Source organism: Thunnus thynnus, chromosome 4 (assembly GCF_963924715.1).
Source record: "Thunnus thynnus chromosome 4, fThuThy2.1, whole genome shotgun sequence".
Classification (NCBI taxonomy): Eukaryota; Metazoa; Chordata; class Actinopteri; order Scombriformes; family Scombridae; genus Thunnus; species Thunnus thynnus.
Window position 1 is genome coordinate 10,974,427 of NC_089520.1, and position 12,772 is coordinate 10,987,198.

The 12,772-nt window shown below is 38.9% G+C and overlaps 1 protein-coding gene across 7 annotated transcripts in view; it reads right to left on the reverse strand.

Moving 5' to 3' along the window:
* The window catches only part of anks1ab (ankyrin repeat and sterile alpha motif domain containing 1Ab), a 44,455-nt gene that overhangs the window by 28,238 nt on the left and 3,445 nt on the right, over positions 1 to 12,772 (reverse strand). Inside the window, exon 1 of one of the 7 annotated variants that reach the window (XM_067586588.1) lies at positions 11,796 to 11,837. The exons of the other annotated variants lie outside the window; for them this stretch is intronic. The gene's annotated coding sequence lies outside the window, so the exon portion shown is untranslated. Of the gene's footprint in view, positions 1 to 11,795; positions 11,838 to 12,772 lie in introns of those variants that run through there. 7 annotated transcript variants of the gene reach the window in all.

A 12,772-nucleotide genomic window follows, 5' to 3' on the forward strand; every position in this document is an offset into this window, starting at 1 on the left:
AAGAGCATTAGCCTGGTATTAGAGCCGCAATGATTAGTCAATTAATCGATTAGTCACAGACTATTTTGATAATTGACTCATCATTTTGACTCATTTTTTAAGAGCATTTGTCTTAAATTCTCTGGTTCCAGCTTCTTAAATGTGAATATTTTCTGGTTTCTTTAGTTTTCTATGATAGGAAACCTAACATCTTTGGGTTGCGGACTGTTAGTCAGGACAAGACATTTTAGTTTGCATCATCGGCTTTAGGAAACAGTGACGGACACAGAAACTAATCAAGCAACTAATTGATAATGAAAATAATCATTAGTAGCAGCCTTAATTACAATCGGATCATTAGTGTGAATCAGCAAATACTGTGAATTGAGGTATCAGAACCTGTGTCAAGAGAGAAAGAGAAACGGTATCAGTGCATCTCATTCAAATACAAGGATTGCATTGGCTTGATTGATCAGACATTTCCAAGCACACAATGTCATGTTCCACACATAACAACTCATTGATACAAAATACTATAGTCATGATTCCTGACTGATCATATATACTGCATATTTGAATAATAATCACTCTCATTGATGGTTAAGTATAAGAAATTTGTCTACAGAACAACAGACTACTTGCTGACACTTCAATAGGACCCCATGGACTGAACAAATGTACCATTGATCCCATCATAAAGAGATCAGACTACTACTATACATATAAATAACATTCAATATTCTTTAGCTTTTGTAAAGAAGAGTGTAGCTCAGAGTACATTTTTGACAACTTTAAACATGTCAGTTAGCAGGCTGGGGTCAACAAAAAATCTCAACGCAAACTTGCAAATCAGACTGGGAACTAAATTTAGAATCACTAGAGTAGTCTTTTCACAATCAGCAATGACAATTTTGAGAGCCTGAAAAGCTGATTCTGCTTTCACTAGTGACACCAGAGACACAGCCAGGCTTATTTGATGTAATATTTAGTGTTTGAAAAAGCCCTATGCACTTCGCTAGTGGCATCAACACTGTGGAAAAGCCTTGATTCATTTGGAAGTCAGGCACGTGGGACGCATGGCATATGCCTCCAGCAATACAGACCTCACATTACTCTTTGAATTAACCCAGTTACATTCTATATCACACACACACACACACACACACACACACACACACACACACACACACACACACACATCACTGCATTACATCTAAGCCTAAGTGCACCTTTATTAAAACCTGGCATCAAAATGCTGCTTCTAAGGAAACGTCATCACGGTTAAAGAGCTGAAATCCACTGGAAATAGCTAAATGTTTGGCACTGGTTATGGTAGTAATATCATATTTTGTTATTCAAATGAGAAAGTTGGTGTCAAACATTGTAATACGACCATACTTTTCATTAAATAATTCCCATGTGAACGCAATGTCAATTCACTGGTCCATTGGTAATTTTATCTACTAAACTAAACTAAATGGCAGTTACAGATGACAGGTGAGAGGAATTTTTCAACACAAGAAATATAATGCTTATTTGTTCTTTGCAGAAAGTTAGATGACAAGATTGATACTACCCACCAAGTATGAAGCTACAGCTAGCAGCTGGTTAGCTTACCTTAGCATAAAGAGTGGAAACAATGGGAAACAGCTAGCCTTAGTCTGTCCAAAAGAAGAAAAAAAAACATCTCTAAGGCTAACTAATTAACACATTATATCTTCTTTGTTGAGCGAGAAATGTAGGTGTAGCAATTTGTGGTTTTACTAGGGTTATGTGCTGGACTAAGGTTTGATCCCAATGTCCCCCCTAAACCCTGAACCCTCACGGACTTAACTGACATCACCTGGTAAGTGCTTGAGTTCAAGAGGCTGCAAGGGCTCAAAATGGTATAAATAGGAATGGGACAGTACTTTGCAGCATATCATGTTATCTTGACGACACCAAAACATGTTTTGTACGATTGTGGGTTTAGGACTTTTTTTATTTCACCTTTTTTTACTTTCTCAACATGATTGACTGGAATTTGTTTTAGTGAGCTCACTTAAAACAAAAACAGAAAAGACAAAAATAGTAAAACCGCTCACTCATAAAGCACATAATACATTGAACAAAGTATACAACAGATAGGTAGTATCCAACCGAGAAAAAACCATCTTAAATCCTTGTTAATGTAGTGTTTCTTTGTAAATTTAGGCATACTAGCACACCCACTATGCCAGGCTGAACACCCATGTGCCCCTTTGTTTACCTTTGTTTTTATGCTTCCGGACTTCTGACGTCACAATGCTATGAACTGTGCGTAATTCCCTCAGGCAAAGTCTGCAGAGATGTGGACTTACCGAAAGTGTGCATAAAGGGCTCAAAATGTCTGCTGGGGAGCCATCATGCACTTGACGATTTGACAGTGGGACAACCCTAAGCCCTCACGGACTTAAAGTCTGTGAGTCCGTGAGTGTGGACATTGGGAATTCTTGGTCAGGCACAATGACTTCCTGGAGTCTCCGCTAGTTGCCTGGCAACCTCATGGTGAAAACAGCCTGAAAACAGCCCTGCGTTAAAACAATGCAAGGGGCTGCATTGGTGGGGGTGTGTTGTTTAAGATATCAGTGAGACAATGAAATACAAGAGAGGGAGTCCATTTGGAGCTATAAATTAATGCATTTAAAGGCTTATGCTTATCGCTAAACAGTGGCGTGTAATACTCACAGACAGGATTTTACAACTCTGGAAAGTTATCACAGCAGCAACTATTTTTATCTTTTGTTGTGTCGATTGTGAGGTAAACAGCAGGAACACAGCATGCATGTTACCAAGTAATTCACCAGGGATGTCTGCTTACATGTATATGATTGGCCAACGTAGCACCTTGCCAGATGATGCTGTGTTGCGGCAAAAGTTGAACCGGGTTCAACATTTTTGCAGGACAACCCTATGTTGTTTTGCCAGAGCCCTCTAAGTTTAGACCACCGTTGCGTCAACAGACTGATCCCATTCAAATAAATGAGAGGCCGGTGTTCTTCACGCAGAGCTAATGTCGTTCTAAACGCCACCTTAGAGGTGCTGATTTTGTTACCTTTGGACAGAGCCAGGCCAAGCATTTCCCTGTTTCAGTCTTGATGCTAAGCTAAGCTACCAGTGACTATAGGATTATATTTAATGTACAGACATCAGCGTGGTATCGATCATCTCAGCTTATTCTTGGCACCAAATATCTGTCATTCCCAAAATGTTGAGTCATTCCTTTAATGACTAAAGCATAACACCTACTATACAACTCAATGCACTTACGCAGCAACACTCAGGCCTAACAATCAGGTATACAAAATAATAACTTCATATAAATACATGATATATAAATAGAATTGAGTTAAGTACTGGACATGTATTGAAAAGGGAAAGGTCTAGTTAACTTGAGCCACGAACCAGCTCTCAGTGGGAATTAATTTGACACAAAGTGCACTTTACAGAGAATGTCTGAGAGCAGGATGGAAATAATCAACTAAGATCTATCCACACAGAAATGTGATTGATAGTGCAGTTATGAAGCACATGGGGCTCTGAGTGGACTGTATCATTAAATCAGTGGTGCTCCACTCTGAGTGATAGCTCCACATCCTGAAGTGATTTACATGTTAATACAGGTTGATCTGCTCTTCAATTCCTGCACACACTGCAAAAATTAACTATTTTATGTCATCTTTTCATGTTCATGTCTCATAGTCAAAAAGATATGCCAGTAAGGTGAAGTCCTTTGTATTTCCCGTGCAAATTTTTGTGATCAATTAATGTCCTTGGTACATGCCTTTTTCTGCATTGCCTCTAGATATCAGGACTTGTTCTCCTTCAACTCAAAAGACAGGTGCAGATACATTGGAAACATTTTTTTGAAGAATTATAGACTATTAAATCTAAATCACTGAGCAAAGGACAAGTTCAAACAGACAATTGTTGGAGTGCACTGCTAAGATCTATTGCAGCAGCTCTATGTTCTCCTTTTCTGTCTAGGAGACCAGCTCTTCTAAAGATTGGCCTTGATTTATCTTGAGAGATTAACATTAGAGCACAAGTCCTGGGTGTTCAGTCATTTCAGTCTAGGTCTAGGATATATAAACCCTTAGCAGGACCTTCAAAAAAAGATGTGGTGAAGGACTTGAGTTGCACAATCTAAGAGAGTGTTTACTAAAGGTCTTCAGGCAGATTTGAGCCCTAGAAAAACAAAAAAGCAGGCCCAAACAAGACTGGGTCTTGGGTCCATGCTTTCTTGTCCACCTTGATAGGTTACGAAGTCTGGTCTGACTTAAATTTTTACTGATCATGGATCTGTGAAAATTTTCGATTGGACCAAACAGGACCCACGAAAGATCAGATGAGCGACATAGGCTGCAGCTTTTGTCGGGTAAAATTATACAAATTGTTGACTTGAATCAATGTGGCTTCATCATGTCAGAAACTGTGCCTGTTTTTTTTTTCTCTGTCAATTTTTCCCTGAGTCAGTCAGCCCCAGTGTGTTCCTCTACAGGCTTTATTATACCTACATTCATTAAGTGCATCACTGCCACTGAAGAAATATACAATATATATGTGGCAATTCTCCAAGAAAGAAAAGTTAGAATCCTGAAATGCTAAAATGAACCAGGAAGAGGAATGTTTGAATGTACAAGACAAGTTAAGGGCTTATTATTTTTAATTGGAAATTTTGAGCTGGGTAAGGTGAAATACAGGAACTGGAAGCAACACTTCAGCAAATTGTGAATGTTTAAAAGTGTCCATAATGTTCTGATTGCAATAGAGTCATATTTCTGGTGTGTCAGTTTAGTTTAGGTCAGTGTTTTGTTTTTTGTCCATGTTGGCTTTGGGTAAAATGCTCATGGATCCTTTCAGAATAAATGAAAACCTGCATTAATTATACTCTAATGCTACTTATTTGACATATTTGACCATGCCAACACAAGGAATGTGTTGTCTATGAATGACATATTTTGTATTTCTTGTGGGGAATTTGAAATCTCTTGTGTCTTCTAGTGGTTTATGTCATTCACTTTGACATGAATGTGTACAGTAAAAGGGCAGCTGTTATCGCTGATGCTGCATCTTTAAAATGTTCCCTGATTGGTCCTGACAGTCACTTTGAGCCAAGGGTTATAGTGCAATGATGTCTCTATTGAAATGGCAAGAGGCAAGAGAGAAAAGACAAAATGGTGAAAACGCTGCCAACATAATTTAACTGTGGAATAATTACATTAGACACTTACTGAGACAATCAATTCCAGCAGCTGGTATCAACAAAAGTGACTTCCAGTGCTTTACCCTATATACAACCTCTATCATGATTAATCACAATCAGCTATAGGCTCTGAAGTACAATCAATACATTTTCAAATACTGTAGAGGTCTGAGTACATGTTGTACTGAAGCAGTGTCCTAACTCCACATTACACACTTATTCTACAAAGCATGCTTATAATTATTGTATACTTTTTTTGCAGTTAGAATTTAAGAAATGACTTTGTCATTAGGGCTGCAATTAACGATTATTTTCATTATCGATTAAATGTCCATCAAGGTTTCCAAAAGCCCAAGATGCAGACTTGTATTTCTTGTCTTGTCCTGACCAACAGTCCAAAACCCAAAGATATTAAATTTACTGTCATAGAACACTAAAGAAACCAGAAAATATTCACATTTATGAACATTTTAGCATTTATTCTTTTTAAAAAATGACTCAAAACAATTAATCAATAATCAAAGTAGTTAGTAAATAATTTTCTGTTGATCAACTATCAATTAATCAACTAATTGTTGCCACTCTATAGATCATTTTGTACTGACAGACAAAACATGCCCTATCAACTGAACTGTAAATTTGTAAGACTATTGACAATTAATCTTCACAAGGAGAAAGTAAATTGTTTACTTTCTTTTTACAAGATGTTCCTAAAGCCGTCTCATCATCCACAATCTGCCAAGCAGTGAGGAGCTTCTCAGTTTCCTTTGTGGATTTTATTGTCAGGCAAAAGTGTTCATCAACCAGATCAATGAAAGATCAAGTGAATTTAGTAAAGAGAAGTGTGTATTTGAATATACTGAATTTTGTCACTTTTCCAGTGTGAAGAACACATGCTAAACATCTAATTAGTGTAGTATAGACTTGGAACACAGCATCTGTCTTTGGAGGGATATACAATTTTAATTGACTTCACCAACAATCACATTTTTCTTCTCCCATTACATTCATTTTTTTCCTCCAAGGCGACTTACAGTACATTATTTCCCATGCATGCACACCCATTATGACCAATTTAGGGTTCAGTATCATGCTTAAGGACATTTTGACATGTGGACAGGAGGAGCCAGGGATATAACCACCTACATTTTCTGACCTGCATAATAGTAATAGAGGCACTATGTGATTACTCTAAATTCATGTCTCACGTATTATAATTCTGCTTGTGGTCTCCCTTCCTCCCATCTTTCTTCTTAAGATGGGGATAATGTGAAATGATCTTAAACAACGTGTTTTACAGATACAAAGCACAACATTGTCCTTTGAACCTGTCACATGTGGTGGATCAGGTGAATCCAAGCGCAGACAGAGGCAAGAGCGGGATATGATAGAAACAAGGTATATATTTTAAGACGAGGGAAAGGGAACGCAGGCCCGGTAGCTGGGAACCCAGGCCAAGCTGTGGGCTCCAGTTTCCAAGCCATTGGCAGGGGTGCCAATGGCTTGGAAACTGGAACAGGCTGAGCGTCGGCAGGGGCGGCCAACGGCTCGAGAACTGGAACAGGCTGAGGGTCGGCAGAGGTGGCAGATGACTCGGGAACTGGAACAGAATGAGCTTCGGCACAGGCGGCCGCTGGCTCGAGAATATAGGCTGGGCCTCAGAAGTGGCGCTGGGCAGTGGAGAAAGCTGACGGCCTTGGGAACCACGCTTTCTTCTGGGGGCTCCTAAACAAGGGTGAAAGGCAAGACCCATAGAAAGGGGACTGCTAGGGTTCTTCAGGGGCAGGATAAAGCAGGAGGCTAGCCATGTTGGGGCCAAAGCCAAAGCTAACAGACCTAAGCTGGAGGCTAGCCATACGCAACACAGGCTTGGAGCTGGTGAATTGTTAGGTTGCTCCAGGGAGGAGTTGGGAGAAACACAGGAAGCTGGAATGGTGGGCCTGGGAGGAACAGGGTTTAAAGTGACTTTCCACATGAAGGAAGCCACTTCCAGGGCAAACTGAGGATCCTTCTTCCAGATGGCAGTGAGTAGCCTAAAAAATTCTAGCTCTTCATCAAGAAGAATGTCTCTCGGCACACCAAAAGCCTCCCAAGTTTTCGGCAGGCTGAGTGGATGAATGTCTGCTGGGTTCAAGTCTCTGGCTGGATCGTACCGTCACATGGGGGCAGAACAGGTGAACCCAAGTGCAGACAGAAGCAAGACTGGGATATGATAGAAACAAAGTATTTATTTTAAGGCAGGGGAAAAGTGAATGTAGGCCTGGGGAAGCTGGGGCTGGAAGCTGGGGACCTGGGGCTGAGACTTGGGCTGGAAGCTGGGAACCTTGGGCTGAGGCTTGGACTAGAAGCTAGGTAGAGCGGCATTCTGGATCAGGGAAGCAGGGCTGATATGACAGAGACCAGAGATAGAGCAGACAGGACTACCCGAGACAGGGAATGGAACCAGAGTAGAGGCTATGATCTAGCAGTGTGGATCTAGCACGGCTGAGTATAAGTAGAGGTCTTGATTATGGAACGGGTTGCAGCTGGTGGGTCTCTGCTGTGACTCCAGCACACCTGTCTCCACTCACACAATCACACACATTGGGAAAGAGAGAGAGAGAGCCACTGGGAAAGTGGCAACAGGTAGGGAGACACAGGCCCAGAAATCGTGACAGTGCCAATGTCTCCTGTGCATAAACAATGGCAGTGAGCCCATAACAGAAAAGATAATGGAAATGATGACTGGATATAATAAACTAACCCAAAAGGCTGCCTGCTTCACTGGCGCTGGTCCGGAGAACGGATTACTGCCTCAGTATTGTCAATAAAGACAGATGGGCCAGTAACTCTACACTGTACAAGACCCAGATCACATAATTTTATCCAGCAGTGCTCATGATTTGGATTGATTTTTATTTATTTGACAGCTTTCAAGCCAAATAGCATAAATAAAGCTAATGGGATTGATAAATATTAAGTCATGATGGTCGTCATGGAGTATTGTAAATGTATCGAGGTGTGGTGATGTGCAAAGACTGATTTATGAATGCGTTTAAATACAGTATATATGAGCAATCTTTTATGGGAAAAAAATTTATTTAATGTTCTATCATTGAATAATGGGGATAAATGGGGTTTTACCATGTAGCTTTACTTAAAACAGCTTGACAGGTGGAATTGGGAGTAGATGTCAAATTATGTCAAATGATTGTATATTTTATTTCAAAATGTGTATTTTTCCACCTGTGCAAAATGAGACTTAGCTGCTCTAAACATGAATGGTGGTTAAAAGCTGAATTTTAATGTTAAGGCTTTTATTTTGACATCTTTATCGCATGTGCATTATACTTTGTTAGGCCATCCACCTTTGTGCATTTTAATGTATGAGCCATGCATTAGCATTTCTAAAATATTTTTTCAACTTTATCTCCTACAAGTGAAACAATATGAATCTACTGTACTTTAATTAACAATTATGTTTTGGGAGAAAGTAATCCTGCCCTGATTATGTTTGACGTCACAAGTGTATTTAGATACTAAAATGCCTATTACTATATAAAAAAAGACACAAACCCACGTCACCAGTGTTAGCAAAAGGCTTTATATAATCATCCATCACCCTGCACTTCACACCGAGTTTTTGCTTTGTAGTGTTTGCTGTAAATGTTAAACTACTTCAAGAGGTTGATAATGAATATAATCACTGTTTTGCAAATTTATTCTAAAAACAGCTAGTGGTTGGCAATATGTTTGTCACAAAATGTGTTTTCCAAATGTAAATTAGTCACATCTGACAGTAATTTCTAAGAAACTTAATTGACTTTTCAGAGAAGCAGCTGCTATTGGAGCAGCTGAGGTAGTCATAAACTGCATGCTGCAATTATTTTCATTGACTGAAGAACATCAATTACTTCATATGACAACAGAAAAGACAGATTTCAGTTTCTGAATTTATATTCTTATAAAACTAGAAATACCGTCTCACGGTTGTATACCTCTGCCAACCAGTCAAGTTGCAGTTTACATCCATGTCTGTCCAGACTCATATAATATTTGTAGTGATGATTTTGAAGGAATTTAATAAAATCACCACAATTTTAAGGTGGGCCCCCAAGATTAGTGTCACCAATTCAGTATCCGATCAAATGTGAAGTATGGTCACAATCTCCCCTTCTGTTTCTGAGTTATGGCATTGAATAATGGCTGGAAAAATGTTTTTGCAGAACATTAAGAGTTGACCTTTGACCTTTTGGATATAAAATATCATCACTTCATCATTTTATCCTATTAGACATTTGTGTGAGACTTTGTCATAATTAGCTTATGAATTCCTGAGTTATGGCCAAAAAATGCGTTTTATGAGGTCACAGTGATCTTGACATTTGACCTTTGACCACCAAATTCTAATGAGTTCATCCTTGAGTCCAAGTGGACGTTTGTGACAAATTTGAAGAAATTCCCTCGAGGTGTTCTTGAGATATTGCGTTCACGAGAATGGGACAGTTATACATACGGACGTACGTATGGACAGATGGATAACCCAAAAACATAATGCCTCTGACCACAGCTGTCGCCGGCGTGGAGGCATAAAACCAGTTCCTTTACTAACCAACGTAATACAAACCTTTAAAAGTTTGTCACTACTATGAAATTAGGAAGCCGCCATGGTTGTACCTTCAAATTTAAATCCTCACATCATTTTGCAAACTTGCACTTGCATCAAATGCAAACTTGCATTTTTAAAAAGGCACCCACACACTTGCACACATGTAGATTAGCAGCATGAAACAGCTGACTGAATGCAATGTAGTGTCTCCACGTGTTACACCTGGTGAGAAATTTTACAGGCAATGTGGCAGGTGAAACAGGACAGTGCCTCAACCCACCCAGCCCCCCCCCCAACCCCCTCACCAGCACCCTCAACATCAGCCCTACTCTCATATTCACATTACACAACTGTCTAACCAGATCTTGGGATGTGTTCACTCTGCCGTAGCCCTGTATATGAATTATAAACCAGCTTACGCATACTTTTGAAATCGTCCCTTATAAATTCTGAATAACCCCATACTTTAAAGATTACCATGCACATCTGAGAATTTAAATTCAATATTAAAAGATTAGAGAATATTAATATTAGACATTTTTTACATTTCCCATGAAACCTTTCATTTTCATTACCAATCCCAATCTACTTGTCTTATGTAAAACCATTAACATTAGTAAGGGAAGGAGCATATAAACATACACACACACACACACACACACACACTGTATGCATTTTAAAAGCTTGCATGTGTAATGACCTCAGGAATACCACCAGGAAATTTAGAGTACGCACACGAATGAAGCCACTCAAGCATCTGTAAGATGTGGTTGTGTTGTTGTGGTTAACCTTTGCCTTTGAGTATTGAACAGATGTAGTGAGAACGTCAGGCATCTGAACCATAGATGTCATTTTTATTAATAGTAAGTGTGCAGAGGACTCTTGCATAATAAGGTTACTTGTGGTATTAATCTTAAAACAGAGAGGAAAAAATCCACCTTAAAACATGTGAACACACAGAGAAAGCGAGTAACAAAGTAGTGTTGATGTAACTTGTATTGCAGACAGGAAGATGTTAAATTGTTCCATGGCAACTGAGAAACCGTTACATTTACTAAATGACTGGTATTGATGACGGCCTTTTACAAATGAAGACAAAATTAAAGATGGCTTGATTAATCAGATATGTACTATGGTAATATGAAATATTAGCTAATCTTATTGTGGAAGAGGACATATAATGTGCAAATGATGTAGTTAACTGTTTGCAAAAATTGGAATATATACTGTATATCACCATTATTAGCTCTTTAGCATACAATTTCGGCCAGATGTAGCAGACACAAATTTGTGCACCAATGTTTAATTAAATTCATTGACATTAACCCTTTCACTCAAACTCAAGAACTAATCAAGAGTTGGTTAGTTGGTTATCGACTTCTCTAGAGTTTGAGGCTTTAATTGTCCATAATTCAGGAAAGTTGTTTGGCATGGCACAGCATGCAGGGCTCATTGATATTATGATTATATTATATTATTATGTTTATTATTATAACTAATGAGCGCTGCCCTGCATGATCTCATTTTTTGGTTACTTTTGTTTTTTGTGTTTTTGTTTTTATCTGTGAATTTATCAGCTTTGTTTTAGAATATTTATAGATTCGGGGGTGGGAATATTGGTTTAAAAACATCTAAAAAAAAAGTGACAAAAATGTAGTTATGCTTGCAAACGTCAATGGATAAATTTGACATTGTGCAGGAAAAATGGTCACAGGAGTTGAGGACAGCGTCTGTAACAGCAGTGAAGTCAAACATGTGTGGAGGGTTAACCCAGCCAGCCAGCGGGTTGTTGTTGTCAAGGTTAAAGGGAAACAGTATTAGGAGAGAGCGCTTCAGCCGGCAGGTGAGAAATGCTGCAATGTAATCCGACGGGGCAATAGCGCCCCGTCAATGTACGTCCACTACAAGTGCTTGTTTTGTCACTAACAGGCTCAGATTGTTATTATAGGTGTCTGACAACATTGTGGAAAGAAAGCGACGGGAAAATAAAACGTTTTTCTTTACCTTTCACTTGGTCCGGTCTGTTTATTGTTGTGTCTAACAAAGTATCGCTCAAAGAGAAGTCTTGTTCTGAAATCTCGCGAGAGTGGGTGAGTTGTTGTCGATATAAATTAAGTTAAGCAACTTCTTTGAACAATTTTCTTAAAATAACTGACTCACTTCACATAGTAGACTTAATTGTCACTTAATTGAATAGACATTTTTTTAGGCTACACAATTTGATCATACATTATACTAAACAGTAATGCAGAGGGAGCTTCCACACACAAGCCTCAGTCTGATGTGAGAAAAATGATTTACTAATCCAACAAGAGCTAACAGGACAGGTAGAGGACATCACAATACACCATCATAAATCAGGAACATCAGATAGACAGTAACACTCACAATATGATTACAGGACTGCTAGTGAATGTGGTGAATGTCTATTATGTTTCCAATTTGGTACTGTCTTTCATTAATGTTTCATTTAATTAGACAAATAACACCTAGAAAAGGCTTACCATGATTTGAGGTGTCCTACATTCACCTCTCTTTACTCATATACAATACTGTACAAAAACAAAAACTGTCTCACCACATACTTTAAAACCAAGTACCTTCGATGCAAAAAAAAACACAAGCTGCCAGACATAATAAAATATCAAATGTATATGTACCACAGAGAATGTCAAGGGAGTTTAAAGGTTATATTCAACTCATAACTTCCTTTTGCCAACATTGTATTCAGTACTTTGTCTTTCTCTGTGTGCGCACGTACCAACATATGTGTGTGTTTATGTATGTGACCTAAAGCACCAGCCTCCCCCTGAGCCTCGTGTATGGCTTTAATGTTCGCTGGTGGCTGATCGCTTCGTGAGGTACACACACAAAACCGGAGTCATTTTTTTTGCCCTTGCACATACACACATCTATATCCCCAACCCAAACAAATCCCTTGAAATCTGGAAGAGAAACAGACACTCGAGAGCAGCTGCAAA